We start from the raw sequence: 16307 nt of genomic DNA, 5'->3' as shown, positions 1-16307 counted from the left end.
TTGAGACAGGATTTCTCTGTGTAGCCCTGGCTGACCTGGAATTCACTCTGTAGACCAGGCTGACCTCGAATTCATATAAATCTTCCTGCTTCTGCCTCCCAAGTGCTGGCTGGGATTAAAGGCCTGCACCACCAGAGCCTGGCTACCACAGCAACTCTTATAAAAGAAAACATTTAATTGGGGCTGGCTACAGTTCAGAGGTTTAGTCCATTATCATCATGGCAAGAAGCATGGCAGCACACAGGCAGACATAGCGTTGGAGACACTGAGAGTTCTACTTATTGATCGTCAGGCAGCAGCAAGAGATCGCCACACTGGGTCTAACTTGAGCATCTGAGACCTCAAAGCCTATCCCCACAGTGACAGCACTTCTTCCAACAAGGCCACACCTACTCCAGCCAGACCACACCTCCTAACACTGCAGCTCCCTGTGGGCCAAGCTTTCCAACACTGGAGTCTATGGGGGCCATTCCTACTCAAACCATCTCAGAGGACAATGATGGGGCTGTTGCTGTGCCTCCAGAACAGGCTTCTGGCACCCGCACATCTGCAGTGGCTCAGACACTTGGGGACTTTGTGAAGGCTCAAGAATGACTACGAATTTCCATGCCAGCCAACAATCCATGTTCTGTATGAAGAACTAATGCAACTCACAATTAAGTCCAAGCATCCTTGGTGAGCACAGTGTGTGAGGACTAGTGGGTAGGGATGCTCAATGGTTAGTCAGCAGTTCTGTTCTCAGCGGTGAAGCCCACCTCCTCTGCTACTGCCTTGACATAAATTTAAGACATCTCTAACCTCTCTGAAACCCAGAGGAAAAGAGGACCATGGCGGCAAGACTTGGAATACACTCTCCGCATCCTGCCTGAGGTGGTGCTCGTTGGCTTTCCTCTGAACTCTGGCCTGGTGGTCCTCTGAAGTAGCACTTTCTGACATCTTGGGAAAATAGGCTCTAAGAATAATCAATGGCATCCACTAGGGACAGTGCATAGGGAATGACCGTGGCGAAGTACTTGACAGCCATGAATCCCAGGGAAAGCACGCTTTGGGCTCTTGGCCCTTGAGATTGGGTTGGCCTCTACAAGACTTTTCTAATAGGAACCTCATTTTAATTCTCTTGAAGCTCAGTGACCATAGTCCAAGGTGGAAAAAGGAAGCTGACACTGAAGGCCCCAGGGCAGTTGGTAGGGGGCATCAAGCAGATTTTCTGGATCTGAAATCCCTCCAAATTGTGGGCTGAGCAAGACAGCAGCCCTGTAGGGCAGAGGGTCCTGGTTAGTGAGCCTGTTCCTTATGCCTTCATCCTGGGGTGCTATTTATATACCATGGTTCTGATTCACAGGGAATGCTGGGCTCTGGGAAGAGTGCTCGTGGGCCAGGTGATGGAGTAAGAGTGAGCCTGAAAGGCCAGGCTGCAGAACCTGTGTCCTGCTCTTTCTACTCTTTCTCAGCTGCATGCTCCAGAATTCAGTCTCAATATCAGGAGGCCCAAAGGAGGTTTCAGAGATGGTGACCTACCCTTGAGCCACTAGGGTGCTCTTGGTTTTCAGTCCATAGATGTACAGGATCATATGTACCATGATTGGGACATAGGATGCTTTGCCTCAGCATGCTGTGTTTTCCTTCCAGCCCTGTGGCCTCCCTGTGGTATAATCCATGGAAGGCTTTTTTCTGGAATACATGCCTGTACATAGTACTCCTGCCTTCCTCAGAAGAAGAGGCCAGGTCACTGTGTGCACCCCAAGTTATGGAGCTGAGTGGTTTCCTCTTCCTCCTCCTCTTCTTCCTCTCCCTCCTCTTCTCCTCTTCTCTTTCTCTTTTTCTCCTCCTCCTCTTCTCCTCCTTCTCTTCCTCCCCTCTTCCTCTTCTTCTTTTTTTTTTTTTTGGCAAAAACAAGGCAAAATTTTTCCACTTGGTTTAGTCTGATTTTATGCAAATGCAAAGGATTCTGAATTAAAAGAGAGTAACAATATGGGGCTGGTGGTGTAGCTCATGTGCTGGGGATGGTGGTAGAGCGTATATGCTAGCCTTGTATGAGCTTGCTCCCCAGCACTGCATACAACTGGTCCTGGAAGCACGTGAGGAGGAGGAGGGGAAGACAAGAGGAACAGAAGTTCAAGGTCACCCTAGGCTAGAAAGAGAGATTCTGAGGCCAGTCGAGATATATGAGGCACTGTCTCCAAAAAGGGGTAGAAAAAATATAACCTTCAATCAGAGATCACTTGGCCTGACCAGTTCTAAACTGTACATAGTAATCATTAACTTCACTAGAAGGACTGCCCTCAGACCACTGGAAAAAGTTAAAGTTGAGAGATTAAAGACTCCTGGCCTGTGCTTGTGTATAAGTGTACAGCCCCAGATCTTGTCAGCAGTAGGTAGGTGGGGGGATGGGAATGGGACTTGATGGCTTGAAAGGAGGGGAGTAAGTGGCTAGTGGTCACATGTGCTAGTGGTCACAACTATGGCTCAACAGGAGGCAAAAAGCCCTGGTGATAGCAAAAGTCCAGAGCTCCTTGCACAGTGGGAAGAAAGTAAAGTAGTTAATGAGACACAATGTTGGCCAGGCCAGATTTTTCACACGGACCCAGTGAGCATAGTATGTCAGGTATGTCAGATGAGACACGGAACACTACTTTCACACCTAAGCAGCAGAAAAACAACCGCGATGTGGCATATGAGATTACATGGAGCCAGAGCTCCAGGGCACTCATTCATCAGTGGGACCACAGCTTGGCTTTCTGGCTTACAATGAATGGGAAGAGTAGGTCTGGAAGGAAGGACAGACAGGGACCCAGTCTACCAGGGAAACTTCCTATCCTCTTGGAGGGTAGGGCCCCAAAGATCTGACCAAAATATAAAGAACTTACCAGAATGACAACCCCACCGCCCTTGCCCCACACATTTCTTTCAGCTAAAGAGGGGGGAGGGGAAGAGAACTATGTTTACTTTTGACGCAAAGGGCTTTAAGTGTCATGATGTCGCTAGAGTGCCTCTTGCTTTTTGACATGGGTCTTTAGCTCCTTCTCAGCAGAAATCCTTTGCAATATCAATTTTCTAAGTAGACCCCAGCCTCTAGGCACTCTCTATAAAGAGGTCCCAATTCCACCAGAAAGAACATTCTAGACTCTTCTTGCAAACACTCACCATCCTCTCCAACCCCCTTATCACATTTTCAACCCTGGCCAAACACCATTTAAATCCAAGGAAGGATTTAAATTTCTATGCCCGAGGCACAGTTTGGGCATTAAGATTTTGAAAAATCTCTTCTGGTGATTTTCCTAATTAAACTGTCTTGGACTCTTTCTAGGGAACACACATGGCAACTGAAACCACCCCTTGGATAAGCTCAGGTTTGACCAGGTGTCCCTTGGGAGATGGAGGAGTGTGTGATAAGAAGAAGGGTTTCAGACACACGGTCTGGCCTTGGAACAGCCATGAAGTGGAGTTATGCCATGCGAAGACGACAGGAGCCAGGCGCTGGAGGTAAACGCTGCAGGATCTGGCTTGCGCAGGCCAATGGCAACAGTAACATCTGATCTGCCGAGTTTCAGTTGCAACTAGTCATGCCTAGACTGGAGATGCTCAACATATGGAACCAATTCTGCTGACTTAGACCCTTTAACTCCTCTCGTGGAAATGTGAACATACACTGTTTATTTAACCAAGGGTTTTCTGGCCTTTCCCCTCTGGCAGTCTGCCAACTGCCCCAGAAAGACTTCTAAGCAATTCTTTCTGGCCTCAGGCAGAAAGCGTGGTTCTCTCTCACCAAGAGGGGGTGGGGTCTGGAGTTGATTTTCTCAAAGGCCCAGAGGTGGGTTTCCAAAACCTAGAAGAGACTCTCAACCCCCCAACTTCACTTTCTCTACCATGCTGTTCCCAAAACTATACTGTACTCCAGACCACAGAAAGCTGAATTCCTCTTATTAAAAAACAAAACAAAACAAAAAACAAACAAACAAACAAACAAAAAAACTTTTAAAGAAAATAAGTATTTTCTTATAAAATGTGACAATTCTGGAAGACTAAAGTCTTAGCAAGACTAATTTGTTAGAGTCCTTTCTAAGTGACAGAGAACAAAGCATCCGCTTCAAAAACTTTATCAGAAAGTAGATGAAGTTTTGCCTACTTTCTGTAGTAACTATAATTAAGAACCCTGGCTATTCCCTGTAAAACAAACATTTAAAACAACAGCAAACACTCTGGAAAAAGCTAAAGCAGTCAAAAGGAGCAGAGCCAGAAAGTTGGATGGTGGCTGCCAAGGAGGGGGAGGGGGACTTAATGGCGTGGAGTTACGGTTTTTGTTGGCTAATCATGGTTGTCAACTACATCTGGAATCAACTAGCACCCAAGTAACCGGGCATACCTGTGAAGGATTTTCTTGAGCGGCTCATGTGAGGGGAAAAGGCCTATTCTAATATGGGCCATATCTTCTAGAGTCAGCCCTACATAAAAGGGGACAGAAGAAAGCTTTTGCTCATCGCCCGCTTGTTCTCACTACACACAGATATGCAGGTAAACATAACATAAAAAAATCTTAAACCCAAAATAAAAATGAATATTTTAAAAAGATTGCCCCTTTTACATGGTGGGGCCTTCACGAGTGGGTCTGCATAGGCAGGAAGGAGAGACGGGGGGTGGGGGGGAGTTGACCACAAGGAGGGGTCCCACGTGTGACAACCAAGGGCAAGGAGGATGATCCAGATGAGAATCCTAGAAGGGCCAGGGAGTGAAGCCTTAACCACACGGACAAACCAGCTTCCACTTGCCCTGAGGAGGGCAAACCTGTCTAGAGCAGCTTGGGAAGGAAGCAAGGGCTCTCTCAGGATATTCTACCACAGCAGCCTGCTGAGCAGACACACAGAACTGGCATTCTGTGAGGGAAAACTGCTTCCAACCCAAAGCTCAGCATCTCACCTTTTAAATAAGTGTCTATGTTCACTGATGTACAAAAGTTGGGGGCTATCTTAAGTGGTGTGGTCGTTTTATTATGAATATTTGCCAAAATCCATCCAGTTCCACACTTAAAATTCTGTGTATCTGGGGACACTCTCATGGCAGCTCACGACTCTGTAACTCCCGTTTGAGGAGATCTGACACTCTGCTCAGGCCTCTTAGAACTCCAGGCATTCACGTGTAGACATACATACAGGCAAAACACCTATACACATAAAATGATTTAAAAATTTAAGACTGATTTAACCCAGCAGTTGGAAATTTTCTCTAGGAAACCTGAGAGATAACTAGATTGGGGTTTTTTAAAAGAAAGACTCAGCAGTTAAGAATGTGTACTGCTCTTGTAGAGGACCCAAATTTGTTTCCCAGCATCCATATCTGGGGCTTATTAAACACCTGTAACTCCAGGGAGAACTGATGCCTCTGTCCCCTACAGGCACCTGTACCCACATGCCCCTACCAATACACAGATACATATGTGTGACATCATGGGTCTTTAAAAGAAAAATATTATTGTACAGCATTAATAAGTGTATGGCATATTCATGTATGTACCTGTAAGGATAAATGAACTGAGTGTGGCTCAGTTGGGAGAGTGCCTGCCTAGTATGTAGGAGGTCCTGGGTTCTAGCTCCAGCAAGCACGGCATAAACCAGACATAGTACCATACCTCTGTGATCCTAGTACTCCAGAGGTAGAGACAGAAGGATCAGAAGTTCAAGGTTATGCTCAGCAACATAACAAGTCACAGGCCAATCTGAGTTACATAAGAACCCATCTAAAAATGAAACAGAAAACCAGGCATTCCATCTATATGCCGCTAATGAGCTTGATATGAAGAGGGTTGAAACAAGTGGATAACAGTCTGCATTGCTAACCTTTGACCTTTTACACTGGGTGGTAAGGCCATGAGTAAATATTATTTCCTATGCTGTACTTGGGCAAGTCTTCCGTATAAAGACTAAAGAATAGGTTAGAAAGGAAAAATTGCAATGGCAAAAAGAAAAAGTCAAGGATATTTATTGGTTGGCCCACCTATTTAGAATCACAGCATGCTTGTGTAGTGTGGTTTAGAGAGAGGAAGTTTTGTCCTGTTATTCTTCCTGAAGATCCTAAAACCATGTCAGCAACTGGCTTGAAGATCCAATCCAGAGTTCTCACTCTGGCTTAAGACCCACCCCTTTCCCATACAACTACCTTAGCCCTAAATTAATGGCCAGGTTCTGATGCACATCAGAAGGTAGAAAGGTAGGAAAAGGTTCCCCAGCCTTCTCCGAGTATCAGACTTTAGACACACTGGCTCTGTGGAGTGAAATTAGAGAGGTGACCTAGAGTGACCATATAGAGCCGGTCCCACCTCCAGAGACTGAGTCCATAGGTCCTGGGCTGTCCTGGGCAGGTGGGTTTTACAAACATTTTGTAGATGAGTTTAAAGCTCACCTTCCTAGCTGGGCATTGGTGGCAAATGCCTTTAATCCCTGCAATCCAGAGACAGAGATGGGCAGATCTCTGAGTTTGAGGCCAGCCTGTTCTACAGAGCAAGTTCCAGAACAGCCAGGGTTATACAGAGAAAGCCTGTCTTGAAAGACAAAACAAACAACTAAAAACACAGTCACTTTACCTCCTGTTGATAGACTCTGCCTCAGTTGTCTTTTTCCTTATCCTTCAGCCAAAATACTTAGATGGCTTGTATTTAATTGTGTATAGCCCATTGGCTCTCCCCACCCCAAACGTAAAATTACACCCTAACACTAAATGAACAGATGTTTAGAATTGATGTCAGTCTTCCCGCGGACCCTGAGGCTTCTACTGCTTTCTCTAGAAGGGCATGCCCCATCCCATCTACTCCAGGAAGATTTAGGGTCCTTCCTGCTACTCAGAACCCAAGAGCCCATGCTCCCAGCACGTTTGATGGGAAGACCTCATGGTTTGTTCAGGGTAGTCTACAATTTTTAATAAGATGACTTTGCATTTCAAGACTATTCTATTACTCCGGATAGAGCTGGAGGGGCTATTTCACTGAGGGTGTAGGGAGCACAGGCAGCCAGCATGGACGCTGCCAACACTTGAAGAGCCAACTGAGTGATCCCTATATTAAGTCTTACTCTGGCCGGGCAGGTGGCGCATACCTTTAATCCCAGCACTTGGGAGGCAGAGGCAGGCGAATTTCTGAGTTTGAGGCCAGTCTGGTCTACAGAGTAAGTTCCAGGACAGCCAAGATACACAGAGAAACACCCTGTCTTGAAAAAAACAAACAAACAAACAAAAAACACTCCCCCACCCCCAAAGTCTTAATCTGCCCTCAGTCTTCCATTTCCTTATTGCATAATGGATACTGACTTCAAGCTAGGACTCAGAGCTCTGGGCCATTTTCAAGAAAGTGTTCCATTTCCTTCCCTTCCAGGTAGAAATGTGTTCTACACAGACTCTCACCTACCTGCTCTGTCCACTGATAAATGGGCACTGCACAGTAACCCAAATGTCCCTTCAAGACGAAGTCTAACCCAAGAAGAGAACCTACATCTTGGTCTCCCAAACTGGCTTTTGTTGTTGTTTGTTTGTTGTTGTTGTTGTGTTAACTAGTTCTAAATCCAATGAGCTTCTTTTTAAATTTTGCTCTTAAAATTTCAAAGAACATTCATTTCATCCACCATTTCTAATCATGTGGAGAATTGTCAAATGCTTACAGGCTGGTTTCATTTCCTGTGTACCAGAGAGGCTGAGGGTCATTCACAGCAAAACTGGAACACCAGCCTCCAGATGCAAGCAGCAATGGGGAATCCATGAATATTTATCACCTCCCAGAGAGTTCCTTGAGCAGTGTGAGGACAGAAAGCAACTTCAGCTAGTATGTACCCCCATCCTAATATTTGTCACAAAGACAGCCTGTTCTTGCTTGTGAAGCTCCTCATCAAAGCCACAAAGGAGGCCAGCCTGCTGTTAGTAGCTTTAACTAGAAGCCCTGAAGGCTTATGATAGCAAAGCAAGACTTTCTCCAAAACAAACAAGGCTTTGCTTTGTGTGTCTAATGAGGTGAGAGTGTGGCTAAGGCAGATCCTACCGAGCTTAGAGTTCCTGGATGCTGAGGTAATTAAGAGCTTGTGAGAGCAAGTAGCTCTGGGGTGTCCAACCCATGGCTGAATGTGGCTGAGGGTAGCTACAAGTGCAACCCAATATAAAACTGTAAACTTACTACAAACACTATGATGTGTGTGTGTGTGTGTGTGTGTGTGTGTGTGTGAGAGAGAGAGAGAGAGAGAGAGAGAGAGAGAGAGAGAGAGAGAGAGGGAGGGAAGAGACAGACAGACACACACACACAGAGAGAGAGAGAGAGAGAGAGAGAGAGAGAGGAGACACACACACACACACACAGAGAGAGAGAGAGAGAGAGAGAGAGAGAGAGAGAGGGGAGAGACAGAGACAGAGACAGAGACAGAGAGATTTTGTTTGATAACTCAATTGCATGTTTTCTGAGCATGAGTGAACTTTACAGGTGTTGTAACATCAAAAGGTTGGATGTACCTGCCAGAAAAGAGTATATCAGAGAGCATTTTTGTACATCTGAAGCCCATGAGTTGTGGACAGTCCCTCCAGAGGGGACAGAACAGGAATTAACTCTGTATGGACCACATCATGCTAGGCTAGACAAGCACCTCTGAAGAGATAAGCTGAGAAATCTTGGAAGGTTCTAAGTACAGAGAGAAACATAGACTCATCAAGTGAGTTGCCAAGAAAAAAAAAATTAGTGAGCTAATGAAATAAAATGGGATTTCTCCAAAACCAAATCAGTGGAATATCTTGGTTTTAGATATAAAACTTCTTGTGTATGAGCTTGGCCTACATGTAGTGGTTTGAATATGCTTGACCCACAGGAAGTGGCATTATTAGGTATGGCCTTGTTGAAATAGGTATGGCCTTGTAGGAAGCATGTCACTGTGTAGGTGTGCTCTGAGGTCTCCTAGTGTTTAAGCTCCACCCAGTGCAGAAAAGACCCTCCTCCTGCCTTTGGATCAAGATGTAGAACTCTTAGCTCCTCCAACACCAAGTCTGCCGGCATGATGCCATGCTTCACAACATGATGACAGTGGACTGAACTTCTGAAACTGTAAGCCAGCCCCAATTAAATGTATGCCTTTAAAGAATGGTCTTGGCCATGGTGTCTCTTCACAGAAATACAACCCAAATGAGGACAGAAGTTGGGACTTGGTGTGGTTCTAGAGGAACAGAAGTATAAGGATGAACCTTTTAAGTATCTGGAATAGCCTTTATAATTTGCCAGAACCTTCTAACTCACTAGCACTGCACCTTCGGCTACTGAAACCTCCCCAGTCACTCTCTCCTAAGAGCTCAGAGAAGATGAAAGGCCTGTGGTGAAAACTACATTTCAAACTTGAAGAGGTAAATGCCTTTGTTTATCTTGATCCATCAGTTGTGAATGGCAATGGATTAGGTGACCTTGTATATGAAACTCCACAGTTTTAAGGGAAGTAAGGAAAATGATTTTGCTGGTTGGTTGTTCTTAGCATGTCTGGATAAATTGATAAAGGAAAGGAATGAGATCCATGATAAACTTGACCAGCTCCAGATTCAAATAAACAGCCTAGAGGTTTCCAGGTGTGCCCTTGAAGAGAATCTTCTCTCCAGCAGCCATAGAGTTCAAGTTGCAGAAAATCCAACAGAAGCTCTCAGAGTAAGGGTGACTGAATTAGAACCATTGAAGTCTTAACCTCAGAGGGTGTCAGCAGTTAAAGTGAGGGCATTAACTGGCAAAGAACGGATCCTATAACTTGGGATGGGGATGTGTAGGAGGACCCTGTTGAAGCTGAGAACTTCAAACCCTTAGATCCTCAAGGGTTTATCTCACCTAGAGCAGTAGCACCCTCAGCCCCACCCTTTTCACCTGAAGAATATAAAGCCTTCACTGTCTGATAAATCAGCAATGATTTTCTCTGAAGAAAATGCTGGGCAAGACAATTCTGGTGTCCCTCAAGGCCCATCAACAGACCTATAACCAGACTCAAGGCAAAGCAGACCCCAGCAGGGAGGCAGGAAGTGTAGTTCATTAGGAAGTGCGCTATACTACTAAGTCGCTTCATGAGTTTGCTAGTACATTCAAGCAAGGAAAGTCTGGGGAGTATGTGTAGAAATGGATTTTAAGGGCGTGGGATAATGGTGGAAGGAACATAAAATTAGATCAGGCTGAGTTTACTGATATAGAAGCTTGCATGATTTAAAAAAGGTGTCAGAAGTTTGTTTGAGGGGCTAAGATGGCTTAGTGGGTAAGAATACTGACTGCTCTTCCGAAGGTCCTGAGTTCAAATCCCAGCAACCACATAGTGGCTCACAACCACCCCTAATGAGATCTGATGCCCTCTTCTGATGTGTCTGAAGATAGCTACAGTGTACTTATGAATGATAATAAATAAATCTTTAGGTTGGAGCAAGCAGGGACTGAGCAAGCAGAGTTGACCAAAGCGAGTGGGGCTGACTGGAGCAAGCAGAGGTCCTAAAATTCAATACCCAACAACCATATGAAGGTTCACAACCATCTATACAGCTATACTGTACTCATATACATAAAATAAATAAATAAATCTTAAAAAAAGAAGTTTGTTTGAATGGTTGACTGAAAGGTTTATCAAAAGACAGCCTTCAGAAAAGAAGTTGGAGATGCCTGATATCCCTTGGCTTAGTGTTGATGAAGGGATTTTTTAAGGCTCAGGGAAACTGCAATGCTAGCTAGAGTGGATATGTTGTGTAAAACCTAATCCTCCACAATGGGAAGGCCCAGAAGATATGCCCTGTGAGAAGAGCACCAGCTCTTTTGAAGAGTTTTGTTCTTGCCCTTTCCTTGTGCCAGACCTTAGGGTTGGAGATGCTGCTGCTCAATTGGATGAATTAAATCCAATGGGTTTAACTGGGCCCCAAGGTAGCGGGGCCAGGAGGCAGCACTTAATTGCCAGAGGCAAGGTGATTATAGCTATAATGGGCAACACAGACAAAACAAGGTTCATAATGACCTAACCCATAATGAATGGTCAGCACAGGCAAGGTGAATTTTATAATGGCATGACTTGTAGGGACCTTTGGTACTGGCTAATTACTCGTGGTGTTTCCAGGCATGAAACAGATAAGAAGCCTACTGCATTTCTGTTTGATCTGTATAAGCAGAAAAATTTCCAAACAAATGAAAAAGGTTACATTGGGTCATGGCAAAGGGCAATCTCAGCAAGTGAATCAATTTCTAGGCTTGAGCCAGTTTGCAGACCCAAGAACCCCTTGAATGATAGGGTGGCCAGGTACCCCTGAGGAAGGACCTTGATAAGACACCTAAAAGTTTTGCTGTTAGCCTTTCTCCAGTTCTTCCCCAGAGGGACCTACAGCCTTTTTACAAGGGTAACTGTAGAATGAGGGAACAGAAAGAATCAGACTTTCTGGGGTCTCTGACATACTGGTTCCTAACTGATGCTGATTCCGGAAGATCCCAAAAAACACTGTGGCCCACCAGTAGAGGTTTATGGAGGCCAGGTTATTAATGAAGTTTTGGCTGATATCCAATTCACAGTAGGTCCAATAGGTCCCTAAACTCATCTTGTGGTTTTTTACCCCAGTTCCAGAACGTATAATTGGAATAGATATACTTAGAAGTTGGCAGAATTCTCACATTGGCTCCCCAACCTGTGGAGTAAAGGCTATTTTGGCTGGAAAGGCTAAAGGGAAGCCTCTAGTTGCCTCTGCCAAAGAAAATAGTGAATCAAAACCAGTATCATATACCTGGAAGAAGTGCAGACATTAGTGCCACCATCATTAGTGCAGAAGACAGATGGGTCATGGAGAATGACAGTTGACTATCAAAAACTAAATCAGGTAGTATATCCAATTGCAGCTGCTGCACCAGATGTAGTGTCCTTACTAGGGGACCTCAGAGTCCACCTACACAGTGACACACTTCCTCCAAGAAGGCTACACCTATTCAAAAAAAGGCCACGCTTCCTATAGTGCCACTTCCCCTGGGCCAAGCATATTAAAACCACCACACTACACAAAGGCAACATTTCTGTTCTTGGTCTTTTTCTTGCCTCTGCCCCATCTGCCCCTCTGCCACCCCAAGACTTGCAGAAAATCCCTTTGATCATTAAGTCAAATGATGATAAATGAACAGGCAAGAAGGACGATAACATGCTTTGGAGGTAAAGGTAGATGTCTTGATGAGATCATCAAGACATATTCACCCTGCATTCATCACTAAGATATTGCAACCTGAGGAGATGGCCCAGATGAGCCTGTCTGGGACTTCGAGTACCCACCCATCCACTGAGCCCACCAACTGACAGAGGTCAGGGGAAGGGGACCAATAGGCTTCCATCTGCTCAAAGTTGGAACTGAGTGTAAGGTCCCTACAGAGCTCTTGCTATGGTAAAGGACTTCCCACCTAGCACAAGCCAGGGGATAGATGGAAAAAACCAACAAACCACAACAAAAATTAGAGCCAGTGATCAAGAACAGCCTCCCTTGATAAGTTTCTCAGTATTCTTATTCCCTAAATGGAGCTCACTGATCGGAAAGAATCTACCCTTCCAGGATGCATCTTCAGCGTTTCAGCTGCAGGCAAAAGAGCTGGCACAATGAAGAAGACCCACAGGGTACAGACTTACTTACCTAAGGACAGGGGTTGATGAATATCCAGCCTGAGAGAGGAGAGGCTGGGTCTTTCTCCTGGCCAGCAGAGATCGCTGAAAGCACCTGCCATCAAGTGAGAAGCAAGACGGTACCCAGGACCTACCTTCCTGCCTACTCCCCACAGCCCAATCTACACACAGACCCCCATATCTACACAGAATTAACAATGCTCATATTCTTGTGAAGGCCACCAAAGGAAAGGAAAGACCTAGATTCGGTCACTTAAAAAGCCGGAACCAAAACAAATAAAAAACAAAACAAACCCACACCCACTTTGGCACAGAGCTAAGTAGGAAAAGTGGAGCCAAAATTGGACCTCATTTTTGTGCCTTCCTGTGAGGCACATGACAGGAAGCTATTCCTCTGGCAAGTCAAGCCTGTACTCCACAAGGAAAGTAGGGGGCCAGGGGTTGGTAATGCCAGCCTCTTCTGGGAAAGCCTGCTCCTAGTTGTGTGTGTGTGTGTGTGTATGTTTTTAAAAAGATTTATTTATTCTATGTATGTGTGTACACTGTAGCTGTCTTCAGACACACCAGAAGAGGGCATTGGATCCCATTACAGATGGTTGTGAGCCACCATGGGGTTGCTGGGAATTGAACTCAGGACCTCTGGAAGAGCAGCCAGGGTTCTTAACTGCTGAGCCATCCCTCCAGCCATTCTTGTTGGGTTTTGCTGGCAGAATTACTAGGAAGCAAAATCCTAAAGGACTTAGGCATCTAGAGAAACCACCCCATAGCCTCTTCACCAAATCACTGCAGGGACAGAGGGCGGGAAAACAGGATCTAATATAGTCCAGCGTGGCCTCAAACTTGATATGTAGCCAAGGATGACCTTGAACTTCTGATCTACCTGCCTATACCTCAGACTGCTGGGATTATAGGTATAAGTCAGTGTTGTGTGTGTGTGTGTGTATGTGATTGTAAACTTATGATTACAGAGTTTCATACGTGTCTATACTGTACTTTGATGATATCTACCACCCAAATCCCCTCTTCAGTTCCTCTTGGATCTCCCTCTCAAGTTCACATCCTCTTTTTATTTATATTTTACATCTCGAGCTGAGTCTAATTGGTGCTACAGGTATCACATGAGTGTAGGTCCATCCACTAGAATATGAGCAACCAAGAACCACACTCCTGGGGCTGGCGAGATGGCTCGGCGGGTAAGAGCACTGACTGCTCTTCCAAAGGTCCTGAGTTCAATTCCCAGCAACCACATGGTAGCTTACAACCACCCGTAATGAGATCTGACACCCTCTTCTGGTGCGTCTGAAGACAGCTACAGTGAATTATGATGGCGTGAGCAGGGCCGGCAGAGGTCTTGAGTGCAATTCCCAGCAGCCACACACATGATGGCTCACCGCCATCTGTACAGCTACAATGTACTCATACACATAAAATAAATAAAATAAATCTTAAAAAAAAACAAAATACACTCCTAAAGAAAATGGACTCTTTCCCCAAGCAGCTATCACCTGCCAATAGCTCTTCAGGTAGAGGTGAGTCCTGGTGAGGCAATCGTCATACCTAACTGGGGATTGCAACCAGTGCGTTATGCATGCTAGACAAGCACTCTACCCAGCGGAGCTACATCTGAACCATGAGCTTCTATCCTCATAGATCAAGGTTTTATTTTGGAAGCATTCCCATAAGGGAGTGGGGGAGAACTTCTACTCAACACCTTTTGTCTAGGAAAAGGAATTGCCCACCCCAAGTCTGCACGCCTAAGTACAGGGAGCACCACGCCTAAGTACAGGGAGCACCACTGGCAATTACAACACTAATGGTTCAGTATTTACAGTGTGCTGTGTGCTCGTCTCATCTTTCCAGCATGTCCTAGTTTGCTTTTCTCTTGCTGTGATAAGAGGCTGACCAAATTCAACTTGTGAAAGAAAGGGTTTATTTGGCTTGCAGGTAAAGTTAATCAGCTCATCAGTGGAAGCCAAGACAGGAACCTGATGGCAGGAATTGCATTGGAAGCCTGTTCCCAAGGCTTGCTCAGCACCTTTCTTATATAGCCCAGAACCACGTAGCCAGTAATGGTTCCATCCACAGTGGGCTGGGCCCTTCTGCCTTGTTGAGAAACCCTGCTATTAAGGTGGTCTACCATGACTGGACAGCTCCCTGAGCTCGGGCCCCAAAGGAAGGACTTCCTTTTCCAGCTGGGCCTCCTCTTCTCCACTTGACTTGGTCTGGGAAGCTTGACCCCCACCTGAGGAATGTCAGAGTCTTTGTTGAAATTACAGGTTTCACTAAATTACTCCCTTTCTCCCAATAAGAACCTGCCCGGCAAGCACCTGGGGTGCCTCTCCATGCAAATGTGGCATTCCCAGTACCTTAAGCCCCAGCCAATGCACACTCACCCTGAAAGTTCCTTCCCACTCTCCAATGTTCATAGAGCCCTGTCCTGAGTTTAAATCCCAGCAACCACATGGTGGCTCAGAACCATCTGTAATGGGATCCGACACCCTCTTCTGGTGTGTCTGAAGACAGCTACAGTGTACTCACATACATAAAATAAATAAATCTTTAAAACAAAAGCTGTTTGGTGCTAGGAAGGTGACACAGAGGGGCCAGAGCAGCAGCAACCAGGGGGAAATGACTAGAAATGAGTCAAATGGGGGTGGGGAGGGTGGGGGGTGGAGGCTCTGTGAGGCTTTACAGGACCTGGAAATCTGGCAAGGAACAGGAAGCCATTAGAGGATGTTTCACTTGGGGCCAACCAACTGGATTTGTTATGAAAGCCTGCATCTGGCTGTCGTGTAGGGGAGTGACTGGGGTACATGAGTGTTCAATGCCCCAACTCATCTTCCCTACCTGGCAATCTGTTGTGATCATTAGCCCTCCTTCCAGAACTATCTAGAGATTTTTTCAAAAAGTAAGACTTAAAAACCTAGTTTTGAGCCAGGCGGTGGTGGCACACATCTTTAATCCCAGCAGTTGGGAAGCAGAGGTAGGAGGATTTCTGAGTTCGAGGCCGGCCTGGTCTACAGAGTGAGTTCCAGGACAGTCAGGGCTATACGGAGAAACCCTGTCTTGAAAAACAAAAACAAAACAAAACAAACACACACACACACACACACACACACACACACACACACACAACCAAAAGCCTAGTTTTTAGCTGTAGCAATGTCTCAGTGGTTAAGAGAACCGACTGTTTTCCAAAGGACCCATGTTCAATTCCCAGCCAGGCTCAGAATTACCTGTAACTCTGGTTTCAGGGGTCCAATGCCCTCTGGTGGTCTCCTTGGGAACTATGATGTACAGACACACATACAAGCAAACAGCCCATACAGATAAAATATTTTTTAAAAAAAGTTAAAGCATAATTTTGTTAATTTAAAAATGATTATATCTTGCTCACTACCTTAAAGAACTCACAAAATTCATTAATTCATTTATTCAAATAAACCCTGCTTGCCTCCAAAAAGCAAGAGAGGTCACTATAAAAATGGCAGTAAGCAATAGAACCACTAAGAGCTCTTGGAAAAATGTTTATAATAAGTTGGAATATCTGGTTTCAGTGTCAATTTAAGAAATGACTGCCAGGCAATGGTGGCACATGCCTTTAATCCCAGCACTTGGGAAGCAGAGGCAGGTGGATTTCTTTCTTTCTTTTTTTTTGAATTATTTATTTTATGTATGTGAGTACACTGTCGATGTCTTCAGATA

At 45.3% G+C, this 16307-nt stretch overlaps 1 protein-coding gene across 1 annotated transcript in view; it reads right to left on the bottom strand.

The window, feature by feature from the left end:
• Mertk (MER proto-oncogene, tyrosine kinase) overlaps positions 1-16307 on the bottom strand; it is a 101286-nt gene that overhangs the window by 82660 nt on the left and 2319 nt on the right. The window lies entirely within an intron of this gene.

The sequence above is a fragment of the Mastomys coucha genome, unplaced genomic scaffold, assembly GCF_008632895.1.
Source record: "Mastomys coucha isolate ucsf_1 unplaced genomic scaffold, UCSF_Mcou_1 pScaffold15, whole genome shotgun sequence".
Classification (NCBI taxonomy): domain Eukaryota; kingdom Metazoa; phylum Chordata; class Mammalia; order Rodentia; family Muridae; genus Mastomys; species Mastomys coucha.
The sequence above is the reverse complement of the archived record's forward strand: the minus strand, read 5'-3'. Positions and strand labels throughout refer to the sequence as shown.